Below are 10,723 nucleotides of genomic sequence, written 5' to 3' on the forward strand. Positions count from 1 at the left end.
TGTTGGTGTCAGGGTCGGTGATGGACGGGTGAGGGGAGGAGGCCCCGCCTGGCGACACACGCAGATAGACAGCTGCTCTATTGGCATTCTCCACCGCCTCTACTGTGGCGCGCGCGCGTGCGTGTGTGTGTGTGTGTGAAGGGGGGGGGGGGAGGGGAGTTTTGCCACTATGTTTTGTTAGTGTGTGTGGACTCACCTGTCTCTTGTCACCTATTTGTACTTGCGGGATCGAGTATTTAGCTCTTGGACCCGTGCCTTTCTACTCGCCTGGTTCTTTAAAGCTATTACTCCTGTTTGCCTGTCATATCTAAGTTTTAAAATGATGAATATAGTTTGCTTCCACAAACTGCTTCTTTACTTCGTTCCATTTGCACACTACTCTTACGCTAAATGAAAACTTTCTAGCATCACTATGACTCATCTGTGTTTCGAGCTTCCACCCATGTCTCCTTGTTCAATTGGCAGTGTGAATATTTCAATTATTTCCACTCTGTCAATTCCCTCTAAGTATTTTGTATGTGTATCATGTCTCCCTTCTCTCTCCTTTCTTCTATGCGTCGTCAGGTTCAGTTCTTTCAGACACTCTTCATACCCCATTCCTCGTAGCTCTGGGACAAGCCTCGTAGTAAACTTCTGAATATTTTCCAGTTTCCTTATGTGTTTCTTCAGGTAGGGGACTCCATGATGGGGTGGCATACTCTAAGACTGGTCTCACGTAGGCAGTGTAAACCGCCCTAAATGCCATTCTCACTTAGGTTTCTGAATGATGTTCGTACTTTTGTTAGCGTAGAGTACGCTGCTGTCGTAATCCTATTTATATGAGAGTCTGTAGTTTGATGTGTTGTTACGTCCAATCACAGGTTTCTTTCTCAAGTCGTCACAGGTAAGTAGTTTCCCTTCATTGTGTACAGGCCCTGTGGTCTCCTGTCACCTATTCCCATTTCCATCGCTTTACACTTCTCGAGTTGAACTCCAGTAGCCATTTCTCCGACCATTTCTGCAACTTGTTTAAGTCTTCTTGGAGTTACTACAATCCTCGTGCGTCACAACTCAACACATTAATTTTGCGTCATCTGCAAACGTCGACATCTAAGACATGTCATTTACGTTAAATTTAATGACATTTTACGTCATTTAAAAGAGGGATAGAAGCCCTAAACAAAAAAATAATCAATACAGAATATGCAGTCATATTCAATGAAACAATATATATATATATATATTTATATACATATATATATATATATATATATATATATATATATATATATATATATATATATAATGTTTCATTGAATATGACTGCATATTCTGTATTGATTATATTTTTTGTTTAGGGCTTCTATCCCTCTGACTAGTGCTCGTGCATCTGGGTTTAATTGGAAGAGGAGTTTTCCAAAAGTCATCTCCGTTCGAGGTGAAGAAAAAGAAATAAATAGCTGTAGAATATATTACACTTCAACCCGTCCTCAACTCAAGTCCATTACATCCAGGGGTCAACCCCACAGACGCATTCATAAATTTTTACATGATGTTCATCAAAATAGGAATTTTCTCAAATATTAATTAGTATTATTATATATTAGCATATTGTGCATATTTAGACAATTGTTTGGAGCCACTTTTGTTTTTTTATTAAAACATTAAGTACATCTGCATTAGTGCAGCTACCCTAGACTATATGAAGTGGAGTACAGTGTGTCAAAAAAGCTAACTAGGTGATGCTATAAAATCCCCATCACTACAGGATGGTTAGTCATACAGAGGCATGTGATGGGCAGTCTGCACTGGCAGACTCTAGGTGCATTATGAGGATATCATCAAAATTGAATATTTTTTTTTGTTAATAAATGAGGTACATCTGCATTAGTGCAGCTCAAGAGGTAGGGTTGAACAACTCGAGAATCTACGGTATTACATACCCGTGTTTTATTAACTCACGGCGCAGAGACGCTCCCTTCATACTCCAGCTCTGTACACACCAACTGGGAGGAAGCTTACGACCAGACACGTGTCTTAGTCCCTCCAAGTCGAAGAGAACCCGGGTCTGAAAACATTTATACGTCCCTCGTGCTTCTATAGTGATTTTCCAGTGCACGACAGAAACCCCTCCTCCGTCCACGTGCCGTACTTGCCACGGGTTAGTGTCCTGTACTTGACCCCAGGTGGAGGAGGCAGAGCGTCTCACCTGTGTGTAGTTGACCCCTCAGTGGTGAGGAAGGGGGGGGGGGAAGTGTGTCTTTCTTGGTGGAGGAAGTGTCGTTAACGGGGGCTAGGGGGGGGGGGGGGTCATCTCCTGGTGAAGATAGCGTCGGGAGCGTGGCAGGCTGGGCGAAGAGGGACCTCCTGGAGGAGGTTCCTGAAGGTACTGGCAGCGACCCCCAGCATCTATCAGCAGAACACTCTTAGTACACTATCTATTGCGGAAGTTACCGTCACCGCCAATAGGCGTCACCGCTATCGGCACCACCTCCACCACCGTCTATCAAAAGCCACAACACTCACCACCAATCATCGACTACCACCGATTTCAACCACCATTACTGAAGCCAACTGCTTTCACCATTACCACCACCACCACCACCATCAGCGCCATAACACCTCACTACAACCCCTCAAGCCACCACTACCGCCAGCCACATTAACCACATCCACCCCCCTAACACCAACTCTCTCCACCACTACCCTCACCAGCCAACTAACCCCCCACCCCCCACCGCAATCCAGCCTAATACACACCAACTACCACCTCCAGTACTCAGCGACTCCTCGCCCAACCACCACCACCACTACACAGTTAACAGCAAGATGCAGGTATTTTACCCCAGCGCTCCGTCGTACCCCTGAATCACCCTCCTGTAGTGGCTTGCACGTCGAGGACAAGACGGTCACTAGCACTCATGTCTACCCCCCTCCCCCTCCCCACTCCCACACACACACACACACCAAACCCTCCATTTATACCTTGATAAACAATACATACCGACGCCAAACTTCCCCATTCTTAACAAGCAAGTGTGAAAGGAAAAGAATTTACTGCAAACACCAGCAATATCCAGGTGGTTGACGAAAGGAGGTGCGGACAGCCTGTGGCAAACTGCTGGATTCGTCACATTCCAGGATAACGCAGGAGACGAGATCCAGGCGTGCGAATGACAAGCCATTCACACAAGTTGCTGAAAATGTTGATGCAAATATTATTCAGCCAAAAAAAGTAAAAAAAAAAAAAAATAAGAGACAGTGGTAAAGACATTGTGTGTTGTGGAGAGAGAGAGAAAGTGAGAGAGAGAGAGAAAAAAAAAAGAGTTGTATACTGGAACTTACATTACCTTAAGCTCTAGGTACTGGACCGGTATGCCTCTAGAGTCTGGGCCAGATACTGAACCGGTACAGTTCTTGTGAGGTAAGGAACTACCCACATCGAGTGTGTTACTTTGTTCTTGGTGAATGTTGAAGAATGTTTATACAACCTTTCTAAATGGCTCACCAAAAACCTGTCCTCATTGTTAGCAACTATTACATCTACACATCTGCCCAGGTCTATGGAATTAGTTAACACACTGAATATTGTTCCAATCAATCCTGATGATAAGTTAAAATCAGTTTTGACGTTTGTTCTTTGTTGACTAAGGTTCCGGTTGTTGATAGTCTTGATTACCTTGCTCATATATTAATGAACTAAGTATTACCTCTGCCTGCTGATATTATTATTGTCAATCTTGTTAAACTGTGTATAAAAGATTGTAAAATATACACCTGAAAGAGAGAGAGAGAGAGCCAGAGCCAGAAACAGCAAATAGAAAACAACGATTCCGGTCTAAATTGAAGGAGGAGATAAGTTAGTGAGGGACTTCTCATCCAACGAGACATAAGTGAGAAGACAAACTCCAGCTGTGATGGCCGCAAGTGACCCCTAACCCCCCCCACCCCCACCCCACCCCCTAGCGTTGCTGGTAGTGACCTCAAGAGTCAATACACTCACAGTCAACACTCACACGCTGCTCAAAGGACATCCGGCGGCCTCCAGTACTCGAATGCTTAGTTTCTATGGATACTCTTAGGGTCATCCACGTCCTGAGTTCTGTTTCGCGAGTTCTGTTTCGCGAGTTCTGTTTCGCGAGTTCTGTTTCGCGAGTTCTGTTTCGCGAGTTCTGTTTCGCGAGTTCTGTTTTGCGAGTTCTGTTTCGTGAGTTCTGTTTCGCGAGTTCTGTTTCGCGAGTTCTGTTTTGCGAGTTCTGTTTCGTGAGTTCTGTTTCGCGAGTTCTGTTTCGCGAGTTCTGTTTCGCGAGTTCTGTTTCGCGAGTTCTGTTTCGCGAGTTCTGTTTCGCGAGTTCTGTTTCGCGAGTTCTGTTTCCTGGCTGGCGAGGACGGTAGTTAGCGAGGGTGTTTGCTTCCCTTCTTCAGAGAGCTACTCAAACTAATTTTTGCCCTATTTACTATTTTTTTATGGGGAGGGGGGGGAGGGGAGGGGGGGGAGGGGGCTTATTTCCTGCAGTTGACGTGTTTTATAACTGGAGGTGCTGCTCGTACAGTTAAAATGGCCAGGAAAGATAGATATGATCTGAGAATTATGGGTAGATGTAAATGCAGGGTAAATGTAGATGCAGGGTAGATGTAGATGCAGAGTAGATGTCTGCAGTGTTAACCTGAGGAGGTGGAGGTATTCTGGTCACCACTACAGGAGCTCCCTGACCAAACAACAAGTATACTTTAGTCCTGAACTTAGTCCATACATACAGTAAACTCTCGGTGTATGTATATGTATACACCCCCTGAAGCAAGGTGTATACCTCCCTGTCTAATGATTTCGGGGCTTTGCGTCCCCGCGGCCCGATCCTCGACCAGGCCTCCTTTTTTGTTACACCCCCCCCCCCCCAGGAAGCAGCAAGTAGCAGCTGTCTAACTCACAGGTTACCTATTTACTGCTAGGTAACAGAGGCATCAGGATGAAAGAAACTCTGCCCATTTGTCTCCACCGGGCATCGAACCCGGAACCTCAGGACTTCGAATCCGAAGCGCTGTCCACCCAGCTGTCAGGAGTCATTGATATATTTCAGTACTGTTCACCTTACTGAATGAACAATTACAATTAAACACAGTGTCATAAATAGACAATTTAAAAAAAATATGCAAGAAAATAGTTTTCTAATTTATTGTTTTTAATGCCGGTAACTAACTTTGTTTTCGAGCTCGGTAATATTTGGTTCTAAAAAAAAATAATTTGTAAAATGCATGTAGCATTTTTATTTATATATATATTTTGTTTATAAATATGCAAATAACTCCGAATTTCAGTTATCTTTAAAGCCTTTTCGATCCTTCGATTTTTAAAAAGACATTAACTGATATTTCATATTTAGACTAACCATAAACATATTAAGATATCTGCATTTATAATCATCATATGTAACGTTTCCTCGTTTTAAATTGCATTACACAAAAGTCGTTCTTTTAATTCCTACAAAAAATAACAAAATTTGAACTTTTAACACAATTAAACACTCATTCCTAAACCTGTGTATAATTCAAAATCAATTTGTATTTCCTTCCTCTCGCTCTTCCCCCTCTCCTCGGCCCATGGAACTCCGGGCCAACAGCTTATTGACGAATGATACAATCAGAGTCGAAACCCATTGTATCAGACACCAGCCGACATGTAGTGTCCGGCCACCAGCCTTCCCCTCCCTGGACTACCACCGATATTTTGGATCGACTTTAATGTGTCCGCTGCTAATATCCAATACGATGCTGAGGAAGGTTGTTGAACTCACTCTAACACAGCCACAGCAGCAGGTGTGCGGGGGGGGGGGGGCTAATGGCCCTGCCGCTGCTGTTGCTGCTGCTGCTGTGTTGTTTAGTGGGATATCTTTTAGACGTGTCCTGAAACACAGGTCTAATGGAGGACTTAATGGTTGGTTTATTAGTAAGAGAAACAAAGGTTTTCTGCAGCCCTTCCAGGGCGGAGGACATTGTGACAGAAGCTGTTTTCACATCAATGTTCCGGTGGCCACATCAATGCCATTTGAGGCCAAGTCGTTGTCCTGTTCGCCACAAGAACGTCATTGAGGTCACATCAACGTCCTGACGGCCAAACGAGTATACAGCTCGTTGAATCATTAATGAGTGAAAATCGACTTGAGATTGGTCCAGGACGGACCGAAACGTCGTCGTCCCTTCACCTTCTAGTGCGTGGTCTGGTCAACATACTTCAGCCACGTTATTGTGACTCATCGCCTGCATTAATGAGTGTGTGTGTGTGTGTGTGTGTGTGTGTGTGTGTGTGTGTGTGTGTGTGTGTGTGTGTGTGTGTGTGTGTGTGTGTGTGTGTGTGTGTGTGTGTGTGTGTGTGCGTGTGTGTGTGTGTACATAAATATACACACACTCTTGTGTATATGCTATGTATGCGTGATATACACCTAAATATTAGCTTGTCACTGTACATGTACATTTTTTATATAAACCTAACTATATTTATGATGTTACATAAATTTCTGGACAAAGCAATAACACTATGTATAATAGTTTATATAATTAAGTGTTTGATGTATTTAATAGAGTTTAAAAGTCATTAACAATGGACGTATTCGCGACATAACAGCGCAACGGTAGATTTAATGCAGTTAAATACGACTTTTGTATAATGCAATTTAAAACGAGAAAACATTATATATGACGATTATAAATGCAGACTTCTTGATACCGACGAAAGCATTCAAAGTCTACTCATGTCAAGTCTACGATCTGGTATAGACTCGGCCTAAACACGTACAAGATCCGCAATGTACTCAAGCCAAACAAGTGTAAGATTTTGCATGGACTCAGCTCAAGCAAATGTGCAGATGGAATGGACTCAACTCAAGCAAATGTAAGATGGAATGGACTCAGCTCAAGCAAAGATAAGATCTGAAATGGACTCAACTCAAGCAAATGTAAGATGGAATAGACTCAGCTCAAGCAAAGATAAGATCTGAAATGGACTCAACTCAAGCAAATGTAAGATGGAATGGACTCAGCTCAAGCAAAGATAAGATCTGAAATGGACTCAACTCAAGCAAATGTAAGATGGAATGGACTCAGCTCAAGCAAAGATAAGATCTGAAATGGACTCAACTCAAGCAAATGTAAGATCTGGAATGACCTCAGCTCAGCGCAAATCAGTTTAAGGCCACATCGTGGACTCAGCCCACTCTAGCTCTGTGAAAGTTTCGACAAATACCTCTTTTTGCAAATAATTTCCACTGTCTCTGTGTAGAGTGTCCAGAGAGTGTAGAGTGTCCAGAGAGTGTAGAGTGTCCAGAGAGTGTAGAGTGTCCAGAGAGTGTAGAGTGTCCAGAGAGTGTAGAGTGTCCAGAGAGTGTAGTGTCCAGAGAGTGTAGAGTGTCCAGAGAGTGTAGAGTGTCCAGAGAGTGTAGAGTGTCCAGAGAGTGTAGAGTGTCCAGAGAGTGTAGAGTGTCCAGAGAGTGTAGAGTGTCCAGAGAGTGTATATATCATTATATATCAATGAGTGTCCGGTGTGTACTGGAGGGAGTGGAGGCTGAGAGCCTGGAGGCACAGAAACCACGAACGCTCAGGTCCCCCAGAGGCACAGATCTCAAACTCACACACTCATGAATGCCCAGGAAAACAAAATATGAATGAAATCAGGGAATTGAACTAAGAGAATGAAGGTAGGCCCCACTCTATCACTGTATCACAGTCACTATCGCATCGAATCACAGTCCCGTCCAGTCACTGTACCTGATAGTGATTCACAATGTTGTTAACTCGCGAAACAGACACGGGTATCTTCCTACGGCGTCTTTTACCTCACTATCATCTTCTACTTCACTATCTTCTCCTGCCTCACTATCTTACCCTTCACGGCAACTCGCAGAGACGAAGGTATGTGACAATTTCCCAGTATTTGGGTTTGTTTAGTTTCCAGAGGTGTACAGACTGCTGGACGCTGAGGCTGTTGGACGCACAAACCGCTGGATGGACTGCGTATTCCACGACTGTCAGAAGGCATTTGCTATAGTCCCGCACTAAAAACGCCTTCACAAACTAGAGAAGCAGACTTTCTCTACTTCTACTTCTCTTCTCTGTAAGTGGAATAGGTTAAACGCACAAGTCGTTGAAGCTAATTTGATTCAAAGTTTTACATGTAAATATGACAAAAGTGTGAGACATGAGTCACTGGATTAATCCAAGAAGGTTCAGAAAGCCGGGCTGGGGGACTAGTCCCGCTGGCCGCTTCACAGACTTCCAGGTGTATATATATATGTCTAGGCACAGTGCCCCATCTAGGCACAGTGCCCCATCTAGGCACAGTGCCCCATCTAGGTACAGTGCCCCATCTAGCCACAGTGCCCCATCTAGGCACAGTGCCCCATCTAGGCACAGTGCCCCATCTAGGCACAGTGCCCCATCTAGGCACAGTGCCCCATCTAGGTACAGTGCCCCATCTAGGCACAGTGCCCCATCTAGGCACAGTGCCCCATCTTGGCACTGGTCTCCGGGCGCTGAAAGCCATACACTCACGACACAGAGACTCTCAGGCCTACAGACTCACGACACAGAGACTCTCAGGCCTACAGACTCACGACACAGAGACTCTCAGGCCTACAGACTCACGACACAGAGACTCTCAGGCCTACAGACTCACGACACAGAGACTCTCAGGCCTACAGACTCACGACACAGAGACTCTCAGGCCTACAGACTCACGACACAGAGACTCTCAGGCCTACAGACTCACGACACAGAGACTCTCAGGCCTACAGACTCACGACACAGAGACTCTCAGGCCTACAGACTCACGACACAGAGACTCTCAGGCCTACAGACTCACGACACAGAGACTCTCAGGCCTACAGACTCACGACACAGAGACTCTCAGGCCTACAGACTCACGACACAGAGACTCTCAGGCCTACACACTCACGACACAGAGACTCTCAGGCCTACACACTACACGCCCATAAAGTAAACGTCCAGTCATCTAGGACCAGGGTTCATCAAGCCCTAACGCAACTACTTACGAAACCTGTACATCCTCCCCCCCCCCCAATCCCCCGGGGTGACTACTGTTATAACAACCCATCCACAGGCTATGTTCGTTCCATCCAGCGGCCGACCCCACAGACGCAGTCATCAATTTTAACATGCTGCCCTTTCAAGATAGGATTTCTCTCAAATACAAATTATTATTATATATCAACATATTGTGCATATGTAGGCGTAGGTTAGTGTAGATGTTTAGGCTCCGTTGGCGATTATTTTGTATTTGTAGTACGTGGGTGAAGCATTTAGAGAGTTGGGAGTCGAACAGAGGCCGTCAGCGAAGCACTGTTCGAGAAATGTTCGAAAGTCATCAGTTGTGAGTCGTGTGTACTGTAAAGCATTTTTTTCCTTCATATACAGTGTCAGCCTCCACCACATCACTTCTTAGTGCATTCCATTTACTAACTACTCTGACACTGAAAAAGTTCTTTCTAATGTCTCTGTGGCACATTTGGGTACTCAGCTTCCACCTGTGTCCCCTTGTGCGTGTGCCACCCGTGTTAAATAAGCCATCCTTGTCTACCCTGGCAATTCCCTTGAGAATTTTGTATGTGGTGATCATGTCTCCCCTAGCTCTAGAGACAGATCATGTCTCTGTCTTCCAGCGACGTGAGGTGCAGTCCCCTCAGCCTTTCCTCATAACTCATGCCTCTTAGTTCTGGGACTAACCTAGTGGCATACCTCTGAACTTTTTCCAACTTCGTCTTGTGCTTGACTAGATACGGGCTCCATGACGGGGCTGCATACTCCAGGATTGGTCTTACATATGTGGTATACAAGGTTCTGAAGAATTCCTTACGCAGGTTTCTGAAAGCATTTCTGATATTAGCCAGCCTCGCATAGGCCGCTGATGTTATTCTTTTGATGTGGGCTTCGGGAGACAGGTTTGGCGTGATATCAACTCCTAGATCTTTCTCTCTGTCCGTTTCGTGAAGGACTTCATCTCCCATTCGGTATCCAGTGACTGGCCTCCTAGTTCCTCCTCCTAGTTTCATCACTTTACATATACTAGGGTTGAATTTTAGTAGCCATTTGTCGGACCATTCCTTCAGTTTGTCTAGGTCATCTTGTAGCCTCATATTATCTATCTTGCCATCTTGCGTGTGCGTGCGCGTGTGTTAGAGAGAAATACATGTAGTAGATATTATACAGCAAAAATAAATTGGTTAGAAAGGTTGGGTCCAAGATCTAATAGCTCGATTCTACAGGCATAAATAGTAAATTCAAAATGTAAAATACACACACACTACAAACTCAATGAACAAGTTTGTTCATTGAGTTTGTAGTGGCTTGTAGTTTGTAGTGGCTTGTAGTTTGTAGTGGCTTGAGTTTGTAGTGGTTTGTTCATAGCGGTGGCTTCAACAATGAAGCCACCGCCATTCATAATCTCAAAAATAGATATGATAGAAAAAAATAGGCCAGGCAACACGGGGGTCAAAGCCTAGAGAAGCAGTGCTGGAAACACGGGGGTCAATGAGCTAAAGTTCGATCCCGCAAGTTCCAATAGTTAAAGCCCACTCAGACAAGAGGGCAGCAGGCTCCCGGCTCACTGTCAGACGGGGGATAATAAGGTAATTAAGCACCTAGCTAACAACTATATCTCCGGTGATTAATTGTCGGAATATAAACGTGATTAATATGTCAAACTATCCGAAACATCCTTTTCAGTGGAGAGACATAA

The sequence above is a fragment of the Procambarus clarkii genome, chromosome 1 (assembly GCF_040958095.1).
Source record: "Procambarus clarkii isolate CNS0578487 chromosome 1, FALCON_Pclarkii_2.0, whole genome shotgun sequence".
NCBI lineage: Eukaryota > Metazoa > Arthropoda > Malacostraca > Decapoda > Cambaridae > Procambarus > Procambarus clarkii.